General features: G+C 46.9%; 1 protein-coding gene across 1 annotated transcript in view; it reads right to left on the minus strand.

The window, feature by feature from the left end:
* Nucleotides 1-26820, minus strand: part of COL21A1 (collagen type XXI alpha 1 chain) — a 1372657-nt gene that overhangs the window by 579910 nt on the left and 765927 nt on the right. The gene's annotated exons all lie outside the window — the stretch shown is intronic.

The following is a 26820-nucleotide window of genomic DNA, read 5'->3' on the forward strand; positions in this document are numbered from 1 at the left end:
GGGCATTCCAATCAGAGCACCTGTCAAATTCAGCATGGAGCTGCCACCAGCCCATACCCTGCTCTGGGGGCCACACACAGGTGCCCAAAAACATATACTAGGGGCACAGGTTTGTACCCCCACCCATGGGTGCCATAAGGGTATCCCATGGGTCTGCACACCAAACCAAAAGAGAGAGCTGCACCGCCAGGAGTCCCACATGAAATCCTGCATGGAAAACACGACAGAACACACAATGAAAAGCAGTAAAGGACAAGGATACAGAGGCCCTGTCCCTCCGATGCATTTCCAGCATCACAGTCACCCGGCCCCCCCCAGACTGAGGTTAGGGTGCCTAATCTCCCACGAGATAGACACCCTCATCTAGACGGTCAACATACCTTCTGGAAAGGCCATCTGCATTATCGTGACTCTTCCCTGGTCTATGCTCTATGCTGAAGTCTAGCCCTTGCAGGCTAATGAACCACCTGATCAGTTTCGGGTTTTCACCCTTCATCTACATAAGCCACTTCAGGGGCTTATGATCTGTTTGGACCTTGAAGGTGGACCCTGTAAGGTAGGGCCTAAAACACCTAAGGCTCCAAACTATGCTAAAACATTCCTTTTCAACAGTATCCCACCTAAGCTCTCTACCCTTGAGTTGTCTACTGATGAACATGATAGGATGTTCCCTCCCTTTGTCATCTAACAGGGACAAGACAACTCCAATTCCGGTGTTGCAGCATCCGTCTGGACGATAAAGGGTCGGCTGTAGTCAGTCGCAAACAACACAGGTGCCCTACACAGACTATCTATCAAGCCATTAAAGGCCCTCCGACAGTCCAATTAACCTTCCTAGGCAGTTTGGGTGAAGTCAGAGCTGTCGGTGCAGCTAATGATTCCATAGTCTGCCATGAAATTGTAATAATACCCAGTGAGGCCCAAAAAGGCTCTCACCTGGGTTTGAGTAGTGGGAGTCTCCCAAATAATGTACATCCTGTACTTTACTGGGGAGAGGTTGGATTTGATCCCCTCCTACCTCATGACCAAGATATGTGACTTTCCCCTGAGCTATATGGCACTTGGTGGCCTTGATAGTGAGGTTAGCCCTGTTCAAGGCCTGCAACACATTATCCAGATGTGTCAAATGCTCTTCCCAGATGGAACTGTAGACAGCAATATCATCTATGTAGGCCACACAAAAGGCCTCCAGCCCACTGAGTGCATGATTGACCAATCTTTGGAAGGTGGCAGGGGCATTCTTCAACCCAAAAGGCATGACCCTAAACTTGTAGAGTCCCTCTGGTGTTGAGAACACCGTCTTTTCCTTGGCATGGTCCGTCAGAGCTATTTGCCAATAGCCTGAGGTAAGGTCAATGGTGCTCACAAATTCGGCAGCACCTATGGTGTCTACCAGCTCATCAGCCCTGGGCAATGGGTGCGCGTTGTTAAGATGGATTTCTGAACTCTGTCCTGGAGGGGCAGAGGTTCAGAAGGCCAGCCTAGTTTCTTGGAACAGGGTAACCTCTGGACAAGCCAGACCAATCAGGGTAGCGATGGCGGCGGTCAAGACTAGGTCTCAAGAGGGGTGAGGGTGGCTGAAAGCCCGCAATGAACACACAAAGCAAGGACGCTTACAAATTTACTCCAAGCAGGTGTTATATTAAAAATATAGACACATTTATTACAAGGTCTTTGTAACATTGACCATAGTAAAGAATCACGGTAAAACTCAAGTAAACCAACACATCACAATCAGATACAATATATATACAATTACCGAAGGGTCTAAAGAGTTAGAAGCACGAAATATGCAGACCACCTAGATGGGGAGGAAAACAGGCAGTGCAAGTAATCGTTAGACCCAGTTCGCCTTCAGAGGCCACCTAACTAGAAGGAAGTCCGAGCCCTACGAAGAGTGGAGCCTTGTGCTCAAAAGTACCTGCACACGCTGGTGCCAATGTGCCAAGGGGTGTCTCTTCAAGGAAATCAGACAGTTCAGAGCGGTGAACAAAGCAGGGCGAACAGATCTCCGCTACTCAAGCGTGGCCTCCACTTGTGGGCAGAAGCAGAGCGCGAGTGCGAAAAAGGCGTGCTGTTTAACACAGCGAGGAAAAGCTACAGGCTATTGCAGGAGGACGACCGATTCCTAGCGTTGCTACTCACCGGTCCCCGATGCAGGCAGACCCAGGCTTCTCCACGTCAGTTTCAGTGCTGGCAGGTTCAGATACGAGCAGGGGACGTCTCGGCGTCGGGTAGATTCCGCGGTAGCAGAAGTTAGAGTTCAGGATGTCCCAAACGCAGTGAACCCACACAGATTGTTACCACAGCAGGGCAACGAAGCGGCTGTGTGTATTTCAGCCCAATGCACACTTCTCACTTCAGACCTGGGAATGCCAAGTGTAGGAATCGTGTGAGAGTTTCAAAGACTCGGAATACAGCAGCAACCTGATGGCGGTGACAGAGCAAGACTCCTGGGTAAGCTGGTCAGTCCACTGGATGGCCCAGAGACGCTTCCGAAGGCTTACGTGCAGGAGATGATGAAGATGCCGAGAATAGTTGTTCCCACTATTCCAAAAGGTCGAAGTACCAGTACAGGCGTTCTCGTTCGATTAGAGGCAGAATGGTCTCACAGGGCGACAGCAGTGCAGAGGAGCAGTCCTTCAGCGGTTTCACCAGCGATTCCTCGGTTCAGCCTCTTAGTTGCAGGATACTTGGCTCCTGTATCCGTCGTTTGTGAGAACTCAGGAGATCGACATGGTAGTGGTTTTTCCATCCTCCTCTTATCCAGAGTCCCCTTCGCGCCAAAACGGAGAGGACCCAATGGGAGATCTGCTCACAAAACACTCACACCATACGTGGACCTATCACGGACCACGCTGGTCCCAGGCATTCAAGACACACTAGACTCTCTGGCACCCAGGATGTATATTGGGACCAGACATCCCAGCCCACTTCCTGGAGGCACACACAAGGCCTGTAGAAGCCCGTGAAAGCATCTGTGTTTCGCGGGAAAGTACATGCCCAAATAAGGAAGGCTGTGGGTCGGCTCGACCTGGGGAAGGTGAAGGGGGTAAGACGGTCAGCGGGCAAGACAAAGAGGCTCATGGTCTGGCCATTTTGGGAGCCAGGCCACCATTTTGGGCTAAGCGCAAGAAACGCGCTTAAACAGCCAAAAGGAGCTCAAAACACAAAGAAACGATCGCTGCCACCAGTCCCGTCTGTGATTCACTTGCTCCGTTCGTTAACAATCCAAAGAGAGTGTCTAGGGCCTGTAGAGTGACTAGAGACCTAAGAGAGCAGTAACTTAGCTTACAGTGCCCTGTACAGCGCGAAAGCTGCAACATGAGAAAAGAACTACGGAAAACAATGTTTCCCGGTACTGACTGTCTTAAGGGCATGTCAGTTTCCCCGTAATAATGGAGCGAAAGCCCAGAGGAGTGCGGCGGAAGGCTGCGCTTCTCTGGCAAAGTCTAGATCAGGGTGAAAAACAACAGCAAAAAGTTTAGGGGTTGCCACATGGAAGGAAAATTACCTACAATTAAGAAATCTTTCCTAACACTCGCCCCTCCCAGACTATGGACAGGGGGAACTAATCCACCCCTGGATGAGTCTCTGGTTCAGGTCGGTTGAACATTCTGGACAACCCATCAGCATTGGTATGTTGGACACCTGGCCTATGCTCAATAGTGAAGTCAAAGCCTTGTAGACTTATCGACCACCTAAGCATCTTTGGATTCTCTCCCTTCATGTTCATCAGCCACTTTAAGGGCTTACGGTCAGTTTGCACAGTGAAGTGGGTCCCATAGAGGTAGGGCCGTAGCTTCCGTAGGGCCCACACAACAGAGAAACATTCTTTCTCCACTGTGGACCATCTGAGCTCTCTATCCTTAAGCTGGCGACTAATGAAACCAATAGGGTGTTCCTTACCCTTCTCATCTACTTGCGATAGTACAGCTCCTATCCCAGTGTCAGAGGCGTCTGTCTGCACAATAAAAGGACTTTGATAATCAGGGTCCCTGAGGACAGGGGCCTGGCACAAGGAGTCTTTTAAGCCGTTGAAGGCCTTCTCACACTCGTCGGTCCAAGTTACCTTCTTGGGTATCGTCGGAGTGGTGAGGGCAGTCAGAGGGGCAGCTTTGGTGCCATAGTCTGCCATGAAGTTGCGGTAATACCCCGTGAGTCCTAAGAAGGCTCTCACTGTGTCTGTGTAGTGGGGGTAGGCCAGTCTTGTAAAGCTTGTACTTTACTGGGTAGAGGCTGTATCCTCCCTCCACCTACTTCATGTCCAAGGTAAACCACGGAGCCTTGTCCAATCTGGCATTTACTAGCCTTTATGGTTAAGTGTGCTTTCTGAAGAGCCTGTAGCACAATCCTGAGGTGTTTCACATGGTCTTCCCAGGTGGCGCTGAAAACTGCTATATCATCCAGATATGCAAGACAGAATTCATCCAACCCAATCAACACATGATTCGCAAGCCTCTGGAAAGTAGCAGGTGCATTCTTCAACCCGAACGGCATTACCCTGAATTGGTACAGGCCGTCTGGAGTGGAAAACGCTGTCTTCTCCTTGACATGTTCTGCTAATGCTATTTGCCAATAGCCCACAGTGAGGTCAAACGTGCTGAGGTACTTGGAGGCACCCAAGGTATCCACCAGCTCATCTGTTCGAGGCAAGGGGTGTGCATCTGTCTTGGTGACAGCATTCAGAGCCCTGTAATCCACGCAGCACCTCAATTCAGAAGTGCCTGCTTTTGGAACCAAAACAACAGGGCTGGACCAAGGACGACTAGAGGGTTCAATCACCCCAAGATCTAACATTTTGTTGACCTCTGTCTTAATGTAAGACCATACTTTGTCTGACATCCTGTATCCTCTACTTTTGGTAGGAACGCTGTCTCCTGTGTCTATGTTATGTTTGCACCAAGGTGTCAAACCAGGGGACTGCGAAAACAGGGGGGAAAATTGCCTAAGCAAACTTTTCACCTCAGCCTGCTGAGCAGAAGTCAGGTGAGGGGCCACTCGGACACCCTCAAAGGAGCTATCTGAAGGACCGCTTTGGAACAGGTCGGGGAGAGGTTCAGACTCCTCTTCCTCAACATCTGAAGCCAGTAGCAGTGCTGCGATTTCGACTCTTGAGATGAAAGACTTCAGCCTATTTACGGGGAACACTTTTGGAGCCTGTCCAGGCCTTCCAAGGTCCACTAAATAGTTGACCTCACCCAGGGGCTCCACCACTGTGTAAGGGCCTGACCATTTGTCCTGTAAAGCTCTAGGCCTTATGGGATTCATGATCAGGACTTGCTGACCAGGTGTAAAGTTGATGAGGGAAGCTTTCTGGTCATACCAATGTTTCACCAGCGCTTGTCCTGCCTTCAACTTGTCACTAGCCAGACCCATCAGAAGTACCATCCGATTTCTGAGCCCTAACACATAGTCGACTACGTTGGTAGTAATAGGGGGAGTGGGCATCTCCCATCCCTCCTTGACTATGGCTAAGGGTCCCCGCACAGAGTGACCAAACAGAGGTTCGAAGGGGCTGAAGCCAACACCCTCCTGTGGTACCTCTCGGTAGGCAAACAGTAAGCATGGCAAAAGAAGATCCCATTTTCTTCTCTGAGGTTCTTCCAGAGCCCCAATCATGCTCTTTAACGTTCTGTTGAAACGTTCCACCAGACCATTGGTCTGGGGGTGATATGCAGAAGAGAACTTGTAGGTAACCCCACATTCTTTCCACATAGCCTGCATATACTTTGACATAAAGTTGCTGCCTCTGTCAGACACAACTTCTTTAGGGAAGCCAACCCTAGTAAAGATGCCAAGTAACGCTTTTGCAACTGACTTGGCAGTTACAGTTTTTAATGGGCTGGCCTCAGGATACCTGGTAGCATGGTCGACCAGCACCAGGATAAACCTATTGCCTGAGGATGTTTGCGGGTCAAGGGGACCAACGATGTTGATCCCTACCCTTTCGAATGGTATTCCCACAACTGGGAGTGGTACCAATGGAGCTTGGATTGTTGAGCTTCTCTTACCAGATAACTGTAAGGAGGCGCAACTCCTGCAGTGACTTTCTACATGCACCCCCATCTTGGGCCAGTAGTAGTGCATGGATAACCTTTGCTTGGTTCTCTTAATACCAAGGTGACCAGCAAGGGGCACTTCATGTGCCAGCTGCAGGAGGAAGGGTCTTACAGCAAGGGGAACCCCAACCTCCTATGGTCTCCTTCTGTAGACTCTGTGGGCTCACTATACAGGAGTCCACCTTCCCAATAAATCCGATGCTTCCCAGGAGGTTCACCCTCAAGCTGGGAGCAGGCCTGTCTCCTTAGGCCTTCCAAAGATGGGCACTCACGTTGGCCTCTACTGAATTCTTCCCTGTCAGGACCACCTTCTACTAACAAGTCTTTTAGTTCAGGATGGTCATTGGGGTCAAATACTTCAGGCATCGCCACCTCCTCGTCAGGTCTGGGCGATTGACCAACTTCCTCCACCGCAGTGGTAGGTGATTTCGGGGGAATATTTTCTTTCCCTCGTTTTGATTTTCTTACTCCTTTAGCCTTGGGTTTCCCCTTTGGCTGGGGCAGCGCATTGGTCTTGGCCAATGCTGCCCGTGTTTGAGACCATGTGCAGGGTCTGTCAGCAGTGTCTCCTACGAGCCCTAAAGCTCTGAGATCGTTGCCCAACAAGACCTTTCCTGGGACGTTTCTCTGTATGCTCACTGGAATCCTGACTGCTGTACCATTTAAAGTAAGATTTACAGGTATTACTGGAAACATGCGAGGTGGGCCGTCAGCCAACTTAGTGGGCATCAGAGTAGCTCTGGCAACTTTCTCTGAGTCTACCAAGGTAGAATCCACTACAGTTCGACTGCACCCACTATCCCTAAGAGCTGGAGTATCTACTCCATTGATAAGCACACTGTCTTTAAAGTAGTGCTTGGTGTTAAATGGAATCCTAGAATAAGCCTCTGAGACTTTAGGCTCCCAGGAACCCAGGGAAACTAAAACTACCTCAGCTTCTATCCCACTGGGGAAGGAGTCTGAGGAGAAGGATGCTCCTGTAATCTCTTCTTCCTCGTAGGAGGAGAAGGCCAGATTAGCGGAGTGGACCCCCAAAGGTTTAACCTTACACCGGGGATCCCCCTTCACGTGGTCAGTTGCTCCACAAGCAAAACAAGATCCATTGGGTCTGTTTACATAGGGAGGCTTATTATAACCAGAGTTCTGTTTCGGAGGCGGACCTCCACTACCCTGTGAGTTCTCTTGTGTCTTACCCTTATTTTTCTTTTTGTGGCCCTTTTGAGAAGAAGATTTATCAGATTCCTTATCTTTGGGCTTTTTCCCTTCCTCCTGCTTACCAGGATGAGTTTTGTCCTTATGGGACACTCGATGTGACACCCATAAATCTGCTGCAATGGCAAGCTTCTTAGGATCTATCTCCTTTGAATCTGCCAGATGCTGCTTAAGCTCAGGGGAAGAAGATGCAAAAATAAGTTCCAGCATGACAAGACTTATCATACCTTCAAAGGTAGAAACCTTATAACCTTCGACCCAGCCAGTCAAGTTTTTTAAGGATTCGGTTACATAAGATACCCAAGTACCACCTTCTTTTTTCTTATACTCTCGGAATCGTTTTAAATATTGGGCAGGAGTCTTTCCAAACTTTAAAATGAGTTTGCTTCAACATTGGAAAATCTGCTCGCTCAGCCTTCGACATTTCCATAATGGTGCTGCAGCCAGAATGGGGCAGTCTGCTAAGTAACCAGGCAATTATATCAGCATTGTCAACTTGTTGAACTTCACATGCATACTCAAACGTATTCAGCCAGTCCATAATGTCATTCTTTTCCTCATACACACTGAGCAGATCTTTTGGAAACCTTGGATGAGAGGAGGCCCCAGACCCAGGACCATTGGATCCATTTGCAACCTCAAGCTTGGCCAGTTCCAACTAGTGATCCCTGTCTTTCTGTTTTTCTGCCTGCTCGATTTTTAGTTTGGCTATCCTCATGGTCGCGGTGGACCAGTGCAGCGGCATAGCTGTCAGTTCGACCAGTGAGAGCAGCCCCACCTCCTTCTGAACTGTCCTCGGAAGCTATAGCATCAAGCTGAGCTTCTTGCCACGCCACGATTCTTTGGATCATATCCAATTTGGTGCCTTGAGAGGAGACACCTCTCGCAGCACACATCTTTTTCAATGTTTCGGATTTAGAAGCGTTTAAAGTTAACAAGGTATTTGTTTCCATACTGTTAGATAGGACTATAGCCTTTTAAAAGTTATACTACGACAATTCACTACGTGTCCTGGTAGGAATAACTTGAAATGCCTTCGCTCGTGCGCAACACTGGATACCTTCAGTCATATCCCACCGCTGTACACCAATTTGTTAAGATGGATTTCTGAACTCTGTCCTGGAGGGGCAGAGGTTCAGAAGGCCAGCCTAGTTTCTTGGAACAGGGTAACCTCTGGACAAGCCAGACCAATCAGGGTAGCGATGGTGGCGGTCAAGACTAGGTCTCAAGAGGGGTGAGGGTGACTGAAAGCCCGCAATGAGCACACAAAGCAAGGACGCTTACAAATTTACTCCAAGCAGGTGTTATATTAAAAATATAGACACATTTATTTCAAGGCCTTTGTAACATTGACCATAGTAAAGAATCACGGTAAAACTCAAGTGAACAAACACATCACAATCAGATACAATATATATACAATTACCAAAGGGCTAAAGAGTTAGAAGCACGAAATATGCAGACCACATAGATGGGGAGGAAAACAGGCAGTGCAAGTAATCGTTAGACCCAGTTCACCTTCAGAGGACACCTAACTAGAAGGAAGTCCGAGCCCTACGAAGAGTGGAGCCTTGTGCTCAAAAGTACCTGCACACGCTGGTGTCAATGGGCCAAGGGGAGTCTCTTCAAGGAAATCAGGCAGTTCAGAGCGGTGAACAAAGGTGGGCGAACAGATCTACGCTACTCAAGCGCGGCCTCCACTTGTGGGCAAAAGCACAGCGCGAGTGCGAAAAAGGCGTGGTGTTTAACACAGCGATGAAAAGCTACAGGCTACTGCAGGAGGGCGACCGGTTCCTAGCGTTGCTACTCACCAGTCCCCGATGCAGGCAGACCCAGGCTTCTCCACATCAGTTTCAGTGCTGGCAGGATCAGATACGAGCAGGGGACGTCTTGGCGTTGTGTAGATTCCGCGGCAGCAGAAGTTAGAATTGAGGATGTCCCAAACGCAGTGAACCCGCACAGATTGTTACCACAGCAGGGCAAGGAAGCAGCTGTGTGTATTTCAGCCCAATGTACACTTCTCACTTCAGACCTGGGAATGCCAAGTGTACGAATCGTGTGAGAGTGTCAAGGACTCGGAATACAGCAGCAACCTGATGGTGGTGACAGAGCAAGACTCCTGGGTAAGCTGGTCAGTCCACTGGATGGCCCAGAGACACTTCCGAAGGCTTACGTGCAGGAGATGATGAAGATGCCGAGAATAGTTGTTCCCACTATTCCAAAGGGTCGAAGTACCAGTACAGGCCTTCTCGTTCGATTAGAGGCAGAATGGTCTCACAGGGCGACTGCAGTGCAGAGGAGCAGTCTTTCAGCGGGTCACCAGCGATTCCTCGGTTCAGCCTCTTAGTTGCAGGATACTTGGCTCCTGTATCCGTCGTTCGTGAGAACTCAGGAGATCGACATGGTAGTGGTGTTTCCAGCCTCCTCTTATCCAGAGTTCCCTTCGCGCCAAAACGGAGAGGACCCAATGGGAGATCTGCTCACAAAACACTCACACCATACGTGGACCTATCACGGACCACGGTGGTCCCAGGCATTCAAGACACACTAGAAGCTCTGGCACCCAGGATGTGTATTGGGACCAGACATCCCAGCCCACATCCTGGAGGCACAAACAAGGCCTGTAGAAGCCCGCGAAAGCATCTGTGTTTCGCGGGAAAGTACATGGCCAAATAAGGAAGGCCCTGGGTCGGCTCGACCAGGGGAAGGTGAATGGGGCAAGACGGTCAGCGGGCAGTACAAAGAGCCTCGTGGTCTGGCCATTTTGGGAGCCAGGACACCATTTTGGGCTAAGCGTGAGAAACACGCTTAAACAGCCAAAGGGAGCTCAAAACACAAAGAAGCGATTGCTGCCACCAGTCCCGTCCGTGATTCACTTGCACCGTTCATTAACAATCCAAAGAAAGTGTCTAGGGCCTGTAGAGTGACTACAGACCCAAGAGAGCAGTAACTTAGCTTACAGTGCCCTCTTGTGCCATGTTGCACGAAAGCTGCAACATGAGAAAAGAACTACGGAAAACAATGTTTCCCGGTACTGACTGTCTTAAGGGCATGTCAATTTCCTAGTAAGAATGGAACGAAAGCCCAGAGGAGTGCAGCGGAAGGCTGCACTTCTCTGGCAAAGTCTAGATCAGGGTGAAAAACAACAGCAAAAAGTTTAGGGGTTGCCACATGGAAGGAAAATTACCTACAATTAAGAAATCTTTCCTAACACGCGTCAGTTTTGGTGACGGCATTGACTCCTCAGTAGTCCACACAGAACCTCCAATCCTTGGTACCTGCCTGGGAACTTGCTTTGGGGACAAGGACCACATGACTGGACCAGGGACTGGTTGAGGGTTCAATAACACCCAGATCCAACAACTTGGCGACCTCAGCCTGGATGTGGTTCTTAACCGTATCTGAAATATGGTAGCACCTGCTTTTGACAGGCACACTGTCACCAGTAGCAATTTTGTGCCTACACCATGGTGTAAAACCTGGTGTCAGTGAAAACAAAGAGTCATACTGCTGGAGCAAAGCTCTGCAGGCCCTCTGCTGCTCTGTCATCAGATCGGGAGAGAGATGCACTCCCTCCACTGAGCCATCCTGAGGGTTGACATGCAGCAAATCAGGAAGGTGCTCACTCTCATCCTCTTCTTGCTCTGAAGCTAGCAAGAGACATGCGACTTCTGCTCACCTGTGGAAAGGCTTGAGCCTGTTAACATGGAATACCTGAGGGGCTATTGCAGGGACTCCCATGTCAACCAGATAATTGGCTTCGCCCATCTTGGAAATGATCCTGAAGGGTCCAGTCCACTTGTCTGCCAAAGCTCTAGGCTTGGTAGGCTCCATCACAAGGATTGCCTGTCCAGAAGTCCAATCCACTTGCGAGGCTTTAAGGTCATGCCAGTACTTGTTCAATTCCTGGCTGGCCTTGAGATTTGCTGTTGCCTGACCCATCATCTGTGTCATCCTCCGTCTGAGGCCTAACACATAGTCCCCCACTTGCTTGGCAGGATCTGAAGGGGTGGCCACCCAACCTTCTCTGATCAAGGCAAGGGGCGCCCTCACGGGATGTCCAAAGTTTAACTCAAAGGGGCGGAAACAAACACCCTCTTGAGGTACCTCTCTGTAAGCAAACAGCAGACATGGTAGGAGGAGATCACATTTGCTCCTTAGGGGCTCTTCCAAAGCGACTAGCATGTCTTTGAGAGCTTTATTAAATCTCTCAACCAGACCATTGGTCTGGAGATGTTAAGAGGTGGAGAACTTGTAGGTTACCCGGCACTCTTTCCACATGGTTTCATGTAACTTGATATGAAGTTGGATCCTCTGTCAGAGGCAACCTCCTTAGGGAACCCAACAAGGGTAAAAATGCCCAGGAGAGCCCTGGCAACCACCTTGGCAGTAACAGTCCGAAGGGGTATAGCCTCAGGGTAACTGGTGGCATGATCAACCAAGACCAGGATGAACCGATGTCCACCTGAAGTGGGAGGGTCAAGGTTGCCGACAATGTCGATGCCCACCCTCTCAAATGATGTGCCAACCACTGGCAATGGCTGCAGTGGGGCAATGACACGGCCTCCAGTCTTGCCAGACAACTGACAAGTTGGGCAGGTCCTGCAGTGGGACTCCTCTTCTACTCCCAACCGAGGCCAGTAGAAATGGGCAAAGAGCCTCTGCTTAGTCATCTTGGTACCAAGATGACCAGCTACGGGCACCTCATGCGCCAACTGCAGTAGGAAGGGCCTGTAAACCTGGGGTACCACCAACCATTTGAAGTCACCAGGTTCAGGTTTAGTGGGCTCACTAACAAGGAGCTCACTCTCCCAATAGATCTGGAATGTCCAAGGCACTTCTCCTTGTGCCTGGCACAGGGCCTTTTATCTCAGACACTCGAGAGATGTCCCTTACAGAAGTCCGCCCAGGAGGGTCCCCCTTCAGCCAGCAGGCAGTGAAGGTCGGGGTGGTCCTCTGGGTTGAGAACCTCTCCCACAGGACAGTCTTCTGTCTGTTCTCCCTCGGGAGTTGAGTTTGGGTTTTCCACTGGACCCAGCCCGTCCGGATCATGGATACCAATGGGTGCTGTAGGAACAGCAGGAAGAGGAGGAGCCCCCTTTGCAGAGGTGGCCTTCTCGCTCTTCCGTCTTCTTGCCTTAGGCATCACCTTTGGCTCGGGTACCTGGCTCACAGCCAGACCCTTTGTCACCTGTGACCTAGTGACTGCAGCAGCAGTCATGGGTAGACCATCCAAGATCAACCCCAACTCTACTAGATCAATACCTAACAGAATGTTAGCAGGGACATTGTCCTGAACCAGGACCGGAAGCTTTGCTGTCTTGTCTCCAATCATGAGAGTGACTAAGGCTACAGGTGATAATTTGGGAGGCCCACCAGCTAACCTGGTGGTTCTCAGAGTAGCACCTACATAGTCCTCTGGCTTGAGCAGGGTCCTGTCCACCACTGTCATGCTTGCCCCAGTGTCTCTCAAACCAGTAGAAGACTGGCCATTCAAGAGGACACTTCTCAAAAATCTATGGGTGTTCTGTGGGATAGTCACCGGTACTTCTGCATACTGGTCCCAGGCCCAAAGGGACACTAAGGAAATCTCTACAGGAGCATCGAAGGTGAACCCTGTAGAGGAGGGGAGGACAGTGGCCTCCACCTCAGACAAGGGGTAAGGGTAGCTCAGGCTGACAGCCTGTACTCCAAGTGCCTTACCTTTACACTTGGAGTCACCCTTCTTGTGAGTCCCACAGTCCCAACAGGTGCCAGGAATGTGGGGTATGGTACTGGAACCACTGGGACCCTGCTTAGCAGAAGGTGAACCACTACTCTTATTCCCACCCACAGATGACTTATCCTCACTAGAATTTTGGGTCTGAGGAGAGGAAGGTTTTGGTTTACCCGACTGTGATTGCTTCTGTGACTCCTCAGCTTTCTAAGAGATCCCCTTTTCTTTGTCCTTGTCCTTCCCACTGGAGTCCTTAGGGGACACCCGGTGGGAGACCCGCTTGTCAGCCAACCTAGCCAGCTTAAAGGGATCCAAAATGTTCTGTTCAGCAACATACTGACGCAGCTCTGGTGAACAGGCTTCAGAAAAATGCTAAAATAACAACAGGTGGGACAATTCAACAAACGTTTTCACTTTGTAACCATCAATCCACCCCATCATGTTCATGTGCGCAGCACTCACCTAGTCAACCAAAGACACATTCTCTCTTTTCTTAAAATCCTTGTACCTTTTAAGATATTGGGTAGGTGGCTAACCAAACTTGGCAATAAAAGCAGACTTCATGCACTCATACTGACCCCTTTCTTCCACACCCAGTTTCAGAATACAGTCTTATCCAGTCTGAGGCACTCTGCTTAACAAACACTTAGCCCAATCTCGCTTATCAACATCATGAATTGCACAAGCCATTTCAAACACTTCAATCCATTGGAGGATATCAGAACCCTCCACAAACATAACAACCAGATCTTTCATAAACTTGCTGGCTGGGGACCTGCCACTCTCAACTGTTTTAGCTGAAGTCTTCACTATAGCTTTCTCTAGCTGGATTCTCTGACATTCAGTGTCCTTGTCTTTGAATTCAAGTTCCCTATTCGTGAGTTCCACTTGCTGTGCCAGCTCCTCTCTCTTAAGCTCATCTTCTATTTCCAACTTGCAGTATTCAAAGGCCAATTTCATCCTTAATAACTCAAGTTCCACAGAATTGCTGGGGGTTGAAACAGAGGCAGCAGGAATGGTGGTATTCCCAGAATCAGATTCAGCAACAACCACAGGGGCAGAGTCCTCATTGGTTGCATCTCCCCCTTCAAGAGTTTCACAATCAGTCTGGTAGTCCACCAGAGCAGCTATCAGCTCAGCCCTAGACCTATCCACAAAGTCTAACTCCCTGGCTTCAGAAGCACTCTGGAGAGCCTCTAAGCTCATCCTAGTCAATGTACCATTTGCAATAGACTCCATTGTTTGTAATGCAGTTATCTTGTACACAACTAAACCTTAATTTAACAAAGTGCAGATATTTTGTAAGTGGCATGGTTATACACTGATTCTTAAAACCATAAGCATCCCACTGCTGCCACCAGTGTAAAGCCTGGAGGGGGGTCTGTACTTCTGCTCTCTATATGGCAGAGGAGAGGCACAGAAGACCCCAGCCAAGATTCTCTATTATTGGTACGTGGTCGAGCAATCAAGGCCTAGCTTCTCAGGAGGTGATGCAGGCTGGTTCTTAAGTACAGTGTAGTCCCCAAGCCCCCACAAAGGAATGTCCACACACTGTATTAGTTAAAACACAATCTTTATATAATTAATATTCAAGGTTCTGTAAACTATCACAATAACTCACTTTGTGCTCAGTGAACGTACAATAGCAAATAAATACAGTTCTAAAAGTGGCACCACAATTATTAGCAGATCTCATTAAAGTGCATCAACTATACTCTGGTTAAATGTCACAGAGATCACTTAATAAAGGCAACCAACAATAGTCATAGGAGGAAAGCAGTTGGTTAGAACAATTGGCAGAATACTGGCCCCTACCACATAGGCACAATTCTGTGTGGATATCCCCCCACCTGGGCAACCTGTAAATAAAGTTATATCATGCAAGCCCAGTCCACATATTGTTCACAAGAGTCTTATTTCCTTCTAAAATAGTTCTACAACCCCAATGTACCTGGAATAGCAGAGTTTATCGTCGGGTCATTGACGGATCCGTCTTGAGCGGCTCCCTTTAAGGCAGGAGCCACGGATCGTCAAGATACCATGAGGAAAAGGGTTGAACGACGACGGTGAGGTGGCAGCTTTGTTCCTAGCGGTGCTCGTCGATGACCGAGCGTTGGCGTCCTGCAAGGAAGAGGCGTGTGGGGCACCTCAATGACGATAGTTCAGGACAGCAAAGAGTTTGAAGAACTGTGGCCCAGCAAGGGCGTTGAGTCGTTGGCGTCTCTGTGGGCTTTAGGTGGCAGGAAACCCACCAGCGGATGCTCCTCGGCGCGTCGGCAGCCTCAAATTTCTCTGGCAGGACAAAGCGGTCGACGGTGCAGGTGAGAGCATCCTTGGATCAAATATTACTAAGGCAAAGGGAGCACGGCGGCTCCGGTCGGCGACGGCAGTCGTTGACGTTGATGGACAACAGTGTCCGGGTGCTTCTCCTTGTGATTCTGCGGCGGTCCCCATGTCCTGTCGGCAGCCTTTCGAAGGTCTGTCTACCAGGGATCGCTGGCAAAGATTAGCAGTGCACGATGGTCCCTCGTAGCTCGGGAAGAGGGCACCTTACCAGGTCCTCTCTGGGTCAGTCCTTGGAGACACAGCAGATTTCAGATCGACGAAGTAGAGCAGCAGCAAGAATTCTCTTCCAGCAGGGCTTCAAGGTTAAGCTTTAGTTTCAACTCCAGTTTCTCTTCAGCTTCTGAATACAAATTCTAGCAGTGAGAGGCCCCCAGATATACTAGTTGATCTCCAATTCATTCTGCTGGGTCACACTCAGGCAATTAATCGGTCAGAAGGGCATTCATGCAGGCAGGCAGCCAATCAGGTGCATAGTGCATTCAGGCCATGCACTTCTCTCCAGACACTCACAACAAGTTATGTGTATTGGGACAAGTACCCAGCCATTCAACACTCCACACTGCATTCATACCAGTTTCATGCAGGGCTGTCTCAATCATGGTGTCAAACACCAGAAACCAGACATACACAACAAGAAGTGCATATTGGTCACACACTCCATTCACCCAGGTCCCACCCACAGGGTGTACCCACAACATACAGTCACTGGGAAGGCTCCAGCCAGTCTTGCCTGGACTTCACAACAGCACCATATATGGAACTTCAACTCAAAAGCCAGTCAGGGGGAAGGGACAGAGTCAAGGCTTCCCAGGACTTTGGGAAAACAAGGTAACAGGTGATAGAAAGCAAGAGGCCACAGGGGCCATCTTGTTTCCTATCAGGAATCAACTGATTCCAATGCAAGGGCCTGGGTATCCCAAAATGGAAGATACTCAGAGCACCTGTCAAATTCAGCATGGAGCTGCCACCAGCCCATACCTTGCTCTCTGGGCCACACCCAAAAACATATACCAGGGGCACAGGGTTTTACCCCCACCCATGGGTGCCATAAGGGTATCCCATGGGCCTGCACACTAAACCAAAAGAGAGCTGCACTTCCAGGTGTCCCACATGAACTCATGCGTGGAAAATACAACAGAACACACGATAAAAAGCAGTAAAGGAGAAGGATACGGAGGCCCTGTCCCTCCGATGCATTTCCAGCATCACAGAGTCCACGCAGGGCTGACTAGCTGAGTGGTGAACGCTCAAATTTTATGCTGCTTTTACCAGCCTGATTTTATTATGATGGCAGCTGTGTTTTTTCTGAAAATGTGTTATTTTTGCGTGCCCGCCGCATTTGAACGTCATTTTGGGCAGCCATGTGCTCCAGTGTTCTGACCTCCTACATCATGGCCACCACCTCTACAGAGACCAGAGTGCTTGGGTAGTGTGGCAATAACCATCCTGTTTCGCCTATTCTCCATCAAAATGGCCAATCCAGGGAGCTGGAAGGTGAAAGCTGGCACCTTTTCAGGCCCACTACTAAGGCCCCTGCCTGGCCCTGCCTGGTGCTGTAAGGCACTGCCATGATGCATCTCACCTACTCTTACCTCTCTGAACTATCCTTCTGCAATCTACTCTCAGGACCATAAACATTGTGCCACCAACTCGCCCAGGTAAGCAGACCAAGTCACCAGCCTGAGCTTGTCTCTCCTCTTGACTTCCTACTGACTCATACCACCTTTGGTCCGCAGCTTCCTAAAGTTGTTCTCTACCTACTTATTAAAGACACTCACTTAGGTGTGTATCTTCCAACTGCGCATTCCCCCATGTTAAGTGATTTCTAGTGCTTACTGTGAAATTCAAACTTGGGAATGTTTTCCAACTGTGTATTCCCCCATTTGTAGTGATTTCTAGTGCTTACTGTGAAAGTCGAACTTGGGTGTGTTGCCAATTGTGCTTTCCCCCATTTGTACTGATTTCCGGTGCTCTGGTTTAGGTGTGTTTTACATCTGTGCACCTACTGATAGGTGTACCTCTGATAAATTTAGAACTTTCGACTGCCCAATATCAATGCACCCTCTAGCCTATCTTTGCCTGTCTAAACCTCTCCCTCTCACCACCTTCTCTGTGCTCTCCCCTCTCTCCCCCCCTACCCCCTCTCATGTATGTTGCAGCACTTGAACTCTCTGAAACAGCTAACCCACTCAAAGATTCCCTGCATGACTACACCATTATTTATTGATTTTACAGTTTTATATAGCACATTATGTCGCATTTGGGGGTGCATATGGCATACAATGACACTGCTGCACAGGTGAAGCTTATCACATCGGGACGATGCAAGTCACATGATAACATTACTGGGGCACTGGAGGCCACAATTGATAAAGGAGAGCCCGAACCTACTGGCTTTGCCAATGCTTGCTTGAGACATGGGCTAATCACCCCACAAAATTTGCTTGTGACCGTTCAAAATAGTGATTATAATAACTCTGAAAAAATGTATCAAAAGACCCCTATGGCCTATGCAAAAATTATTATTTTGTATTTTTTCCTATTCGCAAGGCAAGGCAATATGCAAGGCAATATGTTAGACTGTAGAGATTAGCTGCTGCAAATCCTTTCCATGACTAGGCTTTTGAAGTCAGCTGTCTTGGTACTGCCAGATACACAGCTGTTAAGATCATTGATGAGCGTGCCACACAAAACAAGGCAAAGAAAGGTCACTGGCAGAGCTGAAGCCAGGAGCTCATTTTAATTTCTGAACTGTCCGCTTGACGTTGGACAGGCCTGTGCAGAGGGGAGGACTTGAATGAGCTTGAACAATTTACAGGATGTGAAATGAGCACATGGACTCTAGTCACGAACAGTTTAACTGGAGCAAATCAGAGATGCCTTGGGCATCTGTGGCTTGCTACTGCTACCTTACAGCTGATTCATTGAACCTTGAAATGTAGCAAATCCGGGGTGTGTGACATCCCTGAGATGCACTCCCACAAATCTTCCTGAATCACATTTGCACCTGGGAATCTCAGTGATGCTTCACTCCGATTTAAGATTTAACAGCAATTCAGAGGTACTTATGGGCATCTCTTAGTTTCTCCTTCGTGCATTTTTGTGAATCTGGCCCACTCAGTTAGATATTAAAAGATTCAAGTCAGTCATCTGCACCAATCATGAAGCTTAAAAAGTAGTTTTGATTTGTTGGCGTTATGCTCCAGTTCCGAGTATCTTTGTTGGCTGATATTTGACCCTACTCATCTCTCCCTCACACCCCACACCCTGCTCCTTCATTTATCTTCTAACAAAGAAAACAGAATTCATTTAGTTTTTCACTCACCCACTGCCGCTATCTCGACCACATGATATGTTATGTTATTTGATATTTGTATAGTGCCTAAAGCCATTATTATAGCTTCAAAGCGCTACAGTGGATGAATGTCTTTCGAAAGACCATAGTCTGTGCAAACATGTAAATAAAAGGAGAAATACAATGCGTGAGAACATTCATTACAATGCTCAGCTGCAGGGAAGACTGCTATATCAGTGATTAAGTGACATCTGGACCACATTTTCCGTGTGAATCCGCTGTGTTCTATGGGTTGCAGTGCAAAAAGGGGTATATGTATTATAAATAGTCTAGCAATTCCTAGGCCAACCGTCCACAGTAGAGGTCCCTGCTATACTTTACATGCAGAACACATGGACAATGACTAACATGCAGTTGCATGCAAATTACATGTTCACATGCCCTCTGTGCCAACCACAGAAATATTAATTAATTTAATAATTAGGGTTTTGTATTGGGCACTTTGCGATCAAACTGCATCAAATGACTACTAATAATAAATGTGTTAGCCCTCTTTTCTGTTTCCATGGTGGCCATTTAACATTAGCAACCTAGAACTCCTGCCAGGTTGCTAAGGAGGATAATCAAATTGGGGTTGGGATGGGAGAAGGCTGTACTGGGCAGTAATGGAACCGCAGCCCTCAGTAATGAAACTTGCTTTGCTTAAGCTGTTACCTCAAGATGGATGACTCATGCATGGTGTTAGGAAAGCTGTTCTTTTTGCACCTTTGCCCCTTCATAGACGTCTATGGAACACCATTCTTTTTGCTTGCCTTTCAACTGTGTCGTGACTTTTGAAGAGCAGAAAAGCCCTTAGCTATACTTCCCTTGCCTTTTTCTCATTGTTATGGGGAAACTGACTAGTTCATGAGACTGTCAATAATGAGAGACTGTGTCTCTCTTTTTGAAATTCTTGAATTTATACAATTGCACACATCACGTTACAGTGATATTTTTACAATTTTTATAATCTTTTCTTGTGCACTTTTGCGTTTATCGTGAATGGCTAATAAAGGTCTCTAGCACCTAAAGACGACCATGCCACAAGCTTTTTTGCTTGAACTTTGGCCGTATTGTAGTTTTGCATTCTTCTTGCCCTCTCAGGTCAGGAAATCCCCTTCATGGTATTTCACTTCCAAGGGAAAGCTGCTGCTTTTCCGAGCTAGTGTGCCTTTGAGTGCGTGAGCCTGGGGTGGGGTAGCTGGCATCGTCTGGTCCCAGTCCACATCCCGCTGCTAGTAAATCTGTTGCTGGGAAGATGTCGAAACCAATAGTTGTCCAGGATTGTGCTCCTGCTCGATGATCTGTGCACTCAGAGCCTTCGCATGGGAGTCCTAGGTGGACTGATCAGCTCCCTCCTGGGCTACGTGGCTGCAGTCATCACCATTCTGAGTCACGCCTTGGAACCTGGCGGGTCCTCAGAATGTGATATAAGATGCCTGCTCCTGAAACACAGCTTCCTATATTCAAGGAAGGCTGTTCTGGAGCTGCTTTTGTCACTGAAGGATGGCCTCTCGTAACCTAATTATGGTGCCTATTGCTGAAACCCATCTTCATCAATCCTGTTAGGTGTCCTAAGGAGTTCTTGCCCTGCAGAGGTATTCATCTTTCTTCGTTTTGGACCTCCACTTGGAAGTTGTCCGAACGCAGGAAGTAGCCCTCGCACCCGCAAACCCTGGGTGTCTCTCACCTGAACCAAGGACAGGAGACTGTGTCCCCAGAAAATTCTGGATGACTCACAGTGTCACCTAGAAGAAGAGTAGCCAGGTAAGTAAGTAAACCTAGCTGTTCCTGCCCCCCCTGTTCCCACAGGGTAACACTGGGTGCAAAGCCACTTGGCCACTAATTCCCTCTGACCAGACCTTTGGTCATCGGACCTAGGCAAAGGATCCTATCCTAGGGCTAACCTTGAGAATAGGGTAGGGAGGAGTACTTACCTGATTTTGGGAATTTATTTCACTTTGAAATACTTTGAAAATCTTTGAACCCTTTTGAAACTCCACTGCAGCCCACTGCATCTTTCCTGAAATACCTTCACTGGAGAAACTGAAAGTGAAATCTGTGATTTTTCGGCACTAGGCATCATATATCTCATGACTGGACTTATTAAGATAGAGGCAGCTTTGATTGGTACTGATTCTATTTTGTGTGTGCATTTGATTACTTACTGAATGAATAATATTAAGTGATATTATCTCAGAAAGTGAATGTATATATGCATATGTGATGTAATGATGGCAATACACACCTGTGATTTTCATCTTCTAGTTTGTTTTTAAAGGCCTAGTAAAGTACTGTATGTTTTAACATTGACTGTCTAAGTAGAATTATTGAGTGTTGCCCTGTGTGGACTCTCTGTAGCTCTAGAACACTCTCACACCCGCCCTGAGACTAAGCCTTCACTGCGCTGCTACCTCACCTTGATTGGGTTTTGGCTAACCTCTCAGTGTCTTCCCTGTTCACCATAACCAGGGTGGCCACATAAGGTCTCCCCCCCACCCCCAGGGCTGACTTTAGAAATCCATCTTGACAACCAGGAGATATTTATTTTATTTTTAATGTTCTCCATTTGCAAGAAGGAAAGATTTGGTTCTGATGAAAAATTATTCTAACTCAATGTGTTAGGCAACAACAAAATACTATTTAAATTAAGTTAGTCATGGACTAAGTGTCCACTTCCAGACATACTCAGCAGAATGGAATACTTGTCCAATTTAAATTCCTGAGGTAGTGTATTGGTTAACACTAATGTGTATAATACAACTGTTAAGTGTCCAATGGTGTGGGGTAAAGTTCTCCATAAAGAAACTTTGCACAAATGTATAAAACGGTATCATTTGGATGCACAAAAGGTTTGTAGATCAATCATGTTATGTTTTTGAGACAACGGTAGCAAAATGACATAAGATTTTGGAGAATATATATTTCTGAAGCATCCATCAACGTACCACCTCACAACGGGAACAATAAGCAACAAAACATAAGACAAAGTAATGTCCCAAAACTAGATTCCCTACTCTTTTAATCAGATGCTCAGCATGTGTAGTGAGTCTGCAAACAAATCTTCATCAAACAGATATTACCACTTTATAATGATAATTGCTAGACTCAGAAGTTACTGGTACACATAGGCGTAGTCCTTCTTGCTTTAGTTCAAATTGCAGGTGAGTACATGCATGTAGATATGGAACACCCACAAGACCATCAATTACTCTGCCAGTCTCACTTCATCTGACACCCTTAGATCACTCATTCAAGTGCATATTCCAACATTCCAGGCTCAGCTTGCCACATGACATCAGCGTCATTCCATGCAGCAGCATTAATGCACATTCATTAAGTGGCACTACATCGCTTCGCCCTCCAAAGAGAGTGAACAAATGATAATACAAACCTTCCAGCAAGGAAACAGTACAAAAGAACAAGCATTGGAAATGCAACCCGTTCCTGCCTTTTTATTGGTGTTAGTGTTTGTTTATGGGTGGATAGAAGGTTAGATATATGTATTTGTTGTGTGGGTGCAGGATGGCTCGATGGTTTGATGAACATGATTTTTTAGATGTATGCTGGATGTCATTGAACGAATGGATGTAATTGGGTGGATATGTGGGTGTATTGTTCTGCCCACAGTAGCATCATTTGGCATTTTTGGGGGTTGGACATCCTGAACAGGACATTGCCACTGTAAATCACTTTCAAGAGAAGCTCTGACCACATCATTCACTAGCATTCTCCCTAAAAATAGCTTTCATGAAACTGTAATGACAATTTGTGTAAGTACTGCCTGCGTAAATCACTTTCATGAAACAATACTCAATATATATGCCAGCATTGCACCTGTAAATCATTTTTGTGATGTGGCACCCTCAATACATGCCACCATTGCTACTGTAAAACGCTTTCATGAAGCTGCAACTACAAAATATGCCAGTATTGCCACTGTGAATCACTTTCAGGAAACTGTACCCACAATGTATGCCAGAATTGCCCCAGTCACTTAGTCATGCTCAATGATTGGGAAGGTAATACTGCACTGCTCTTCCACTTAAACACCTAGTTAATCACACACAGATACACACAAACACAAAGACACATACATATACATCCAGGCACATACACACTTTGATATAAACATGTTTCCACATATTTCATACTATTTGAAACACACATGCCTACTAACATTTTGAACCTTCTGCTCCAGACTTCAAACTCTCTCATGCCTATTCGGACATGGAGGCAGTAGAATAACTTATTACATGGCAATGGATTCAGAAGGAGGATGTAATGCATGGGTGTAATCACAATTTGATTGCTTAGGAATGGTAACCTAGGGGCTGCATTGCCACATTAATGCTTAGAAACCTACCCAGCCTGATGGGGGATTGCTTGCTTCTCTATTTTGTTTACCAACCCTAAGTTTTTTGTAGCATACTTTAGTAAGATTAAAAGGAACATAGGAAGGCACATAGGAAGGCAGAGAGAGGTAATGGATACTACAAACCTAAGGCAAGGAAGGGGTAACAAGTAAAGGGCCTAATCGTATTCAATAATTTAATAGAAATAAAGAAGGGACTTCAGGATGTGCTCTGCCATGGGCAGGCATTATTTGCATTTGTGTTTTATTTATTTATAAAGCGTTTTCGTTAAAGTGCTGAACATTTAAAAATGGTACAGTATAATGATACAGGATTAGTAATTGTCAGACAAGAGCAAATGGTTCTTAAGGTTTAAGGTTCAAACGAAAGAGAGATAGAGAGGGGGAGTTCAAATCACTTAACTTGGGAAGAGTCACAGGGGTTTTGGGCACAGTGAGCTGAAATAGATTTAGAGAACAGAAAGAACGGGATGGCACATAGAAGGACAGGGGAGAAGAAAGATAGAGGGGTGAGACAATGAAGACATTCGAATACAATGCAAAGGAGATGAAAGAGAAGGCAGGATTCAAAATAGCCAAGAAAGTGATCCTAAAGAGAGTGTAATGGATGATAAGAGATAGAGAGAGAGAGAGAGAGAGAGAGAGAGCGAGAGAGAGACAGACACAGAGAGAGAGAGAGAGAGAGAGAGAGGGCAAAGGGTACGAATGCAGGAGTTAAAGGTAGAGCAAAGTGGAGCAAGCTGATAGGATGGGAGGCCCATATGCAGGGCTGGACATTAATCAAGGCAAGAAAAGACAAGCGTAGAGAAAAGTAGTTTTGTAGCCTGGAATGAGAGGAAAGGATGAACTTTACAGATATTATAATGATGGGCAGTATATGAAGTAAGAGAATTGAAGGTGAGAGATGAATCAAAGTCAACACCCAGATTTTGGTCTGAGGGGGAGAAGGACAGGTGGGACCGGGGAAGAAGATGAAGGCCGGGGAGTTGGAGACGGGATGGAAGAAGATGGAAAGAAAAAACCCCTTGGTTTTTGAGGGGTTTAGGTGAAGGAAGTTAGCATACATCCAGGATTGTAGAGAGGAGGCTATGGTAGAATGAAATGTATCAGAGAAGGAGAACCGGAAACAAAGATTTGGGAGTCATCAGCATAAACATGTGACAAAAGACCAAATAACGAGGCAATAGATGATAAGGGAAACGTGCATAGCGAAAAGATTAGTGGGCGCAAGGCAGAGCCTTCAGGAACACTGTGATGGAGTGGGAAAGTGGAAGAGCGTTGACCAGTCCTGGTGACTGAGAAAGAGCCGTTTGACAAATCAGATTCAAACCATTTTGGAGGAGTACCATAAATTTCAAGTGAGGAAAGGGTGCAAATAAGGGTAGGGTGGTCAACGGTTTCAAAGGCAGCAGAAAGATCTAACAGAATGAGATTAGAGGAGTGTTTAGAATGGTTAGTGGAGAGAAGTGAGTAAGAGACAGAGGGGAGGGCAGTTTCAGTCAAGTGAAGAGGGGAACATCGAGATTGGTATTCATGAAGCAGGGAGTGATGATCAAGATTTGAGAAAACTCGGGAAACTCGGGAAACTCGGAAAGAAAAACCACAGCGTTTTCAAACACAACCGCGTTGTGTTTCTGCCTGCTGTGGCTATCAATTTGGGGATACCCAGGGGAGCACCGGAGACCCAAAGTGATAGCCACAGCAGGCAGAAACACAACGCGGTTGTGTTTGAAAACACTGCAGTTTTTCTTTCCGAGTTTCTCAGGCTTCTCCGAGCCGGAGGAGCCTGAGAAACTTGGAAAGAAAAACTGCAGCGTTTTCAAACACAACGTTGTATTTATGTTTGCGGTCGCTTCAAAAGCGACCGCAAACATAAATAGAACGTTTTTAAAGCTGCGGTTTTATTTCTAAGTTTTCCGGGCTCCTCTAGCCCGGAAAAGTTAGAAAAAAAAACGCAGCTAGTGCTTATTTAAAAAAAAAAATAAATAGCACTTACCGAGATTCAGCTGCAGCTTTCCTGCTCTGGTCTCCGGTCCGCGTCCTCCGAGTCCCGGCACCAATGAAGGAAAAGCCACCCAGCGGTAGCTTTTGTTTACTACAGCTGGCTGGCTTTTCCTTCATTAGTGCCGCATAAGCAAAAGCCAGCACAGGCGGGCATCCATTTCACAAAATGGATGCGCCCATGTGCTTGCTTTTGCGAATTTTGAGCTTGAATAGCTCAAAATTTTACAAAGGAAGTTTAAAAAAAAAAGTGCTAGTATTATTTTTTTAATGTTGCCTATCTATTTTTAAAATAACATTTTTTACTGGACTATCCCTTTAAGAGCAGAGTCAAGAGAAAGATATGAGAATTCAGGACGTGAAGGTAAGGATGACCTTAAATCAGGACGGAAACCAAAAGGTTCAAAGGATCTGAGGTTGCAACGGAAGAAGGTATGAGGTGAAGTAAAAGGTGGGGAAAAGGAAGCAGGAAAGGAGTTGGATCGCAGAAGATCGTCAGAGGAGAAAAGTTGGTAGAGTTGACAGTAAGGGCAGTGGGAAGAGTGGAAAGAATTAGCTCAAGAGTGGAGACTGAGAGATAGTAGGAGTGAGAAGGATAATGGAAGAGATGGTGGTAGTCAGGTAGAGAAAGAAAAGGTAAGGAAGCATGTGTGATGTTGCGGTGAAGATTGAAATCACCAAGAAGGAACAATGGGGAAGAAGTGAGTTGGAGGAAATGTAAAGAGTGAATTTCAGATAATCGAGAAATAAATAAGAGAAGGACAGAAAGACAGTAGATAATTAGGAAAGCAGAGGATTGAGGTATGGAGGCTGAAGCATAATGAAACTCAATTGAAAACAAGGACGGAAGAGAGGGAGGAGCAGGAAGGAGAGAAAAAGTAGAATGATAAAGGACGCCAGTTACACCGCCTCTGCCTGTGAGGCGTGGGGGGATTGGAAGAAATTGGGATCTGAGTTGAATGTAATTTGTCAACACAAAAAATCAGCCATAACCAACAATAAATAATAATAACACGAACACAACATAATGCAGCAATTAATTGGAAAGCACATTAATGCACCAAGCAGCAGGGAAACTAAACGCCCTGTTGAAAGCATCTTTCTCAAAGTTTCCCCAGCTTAAACAGCTTCACTTCTCTTTAAAAACGGGTTGCTATTGCAACTGAGCTTTCAGCAGTATACACACATCATGCATGACCGAGCAGCTGTTCTCCCACTAAATGTGTACCTGCAAAAATATGACAGAATGAAAGCTCTCTCTCTCACAATAATTAAATACACATAATGCGGAGTAGAATAACTCATAACGCAAAGTTAGCAACGCATGTACAGATCAACCGCACAATCGAGTTTCACTCCATTGTATGGTGGCCTCATCCTGACCACAACCATGCGAGGACTTAATCACCCTGGATGTCCCACAGCCACAACTACGTCACAATGCATAGACTATTGGAGATGCGCGGACCACGACACACGATAGAGGGGCACATCAGGACTTCTTCCATTGAAGATAACCACTGACACATTACAGAACAACACGGGTCTAGAGACTGCCACAATTACTCCACTATTTCTCATCACATGCTCACCATTCAGAAACACTGTGTACCTCATCACATGAATGTTTCTTGAGAACTGACATCACACTATGCAGAGAAATTACACTACAACACATAGCACAATTTGCAACTCGAACTCACCATGCACTCTCAACTTGCAACGTCGAGAGGATAACATGCCACACTACATGCAGCAACCCAACCTGCCACTA

Source organism: Ambystoma mexicanum, chromosome 4p (assembly GCF_040938575.1).
Source record: "Ambystoma mexicanum isolate Mex_15411 chromosome 4p, UKY_AmexF1_1, whole genome shotgun sequence".
Lineage (NCBI taxonomy): Eukaryota > Metazoa > Chordata > Amphibia > Caudata > Ambystomatidae > Ambystoma > Ambystoma mexicanum.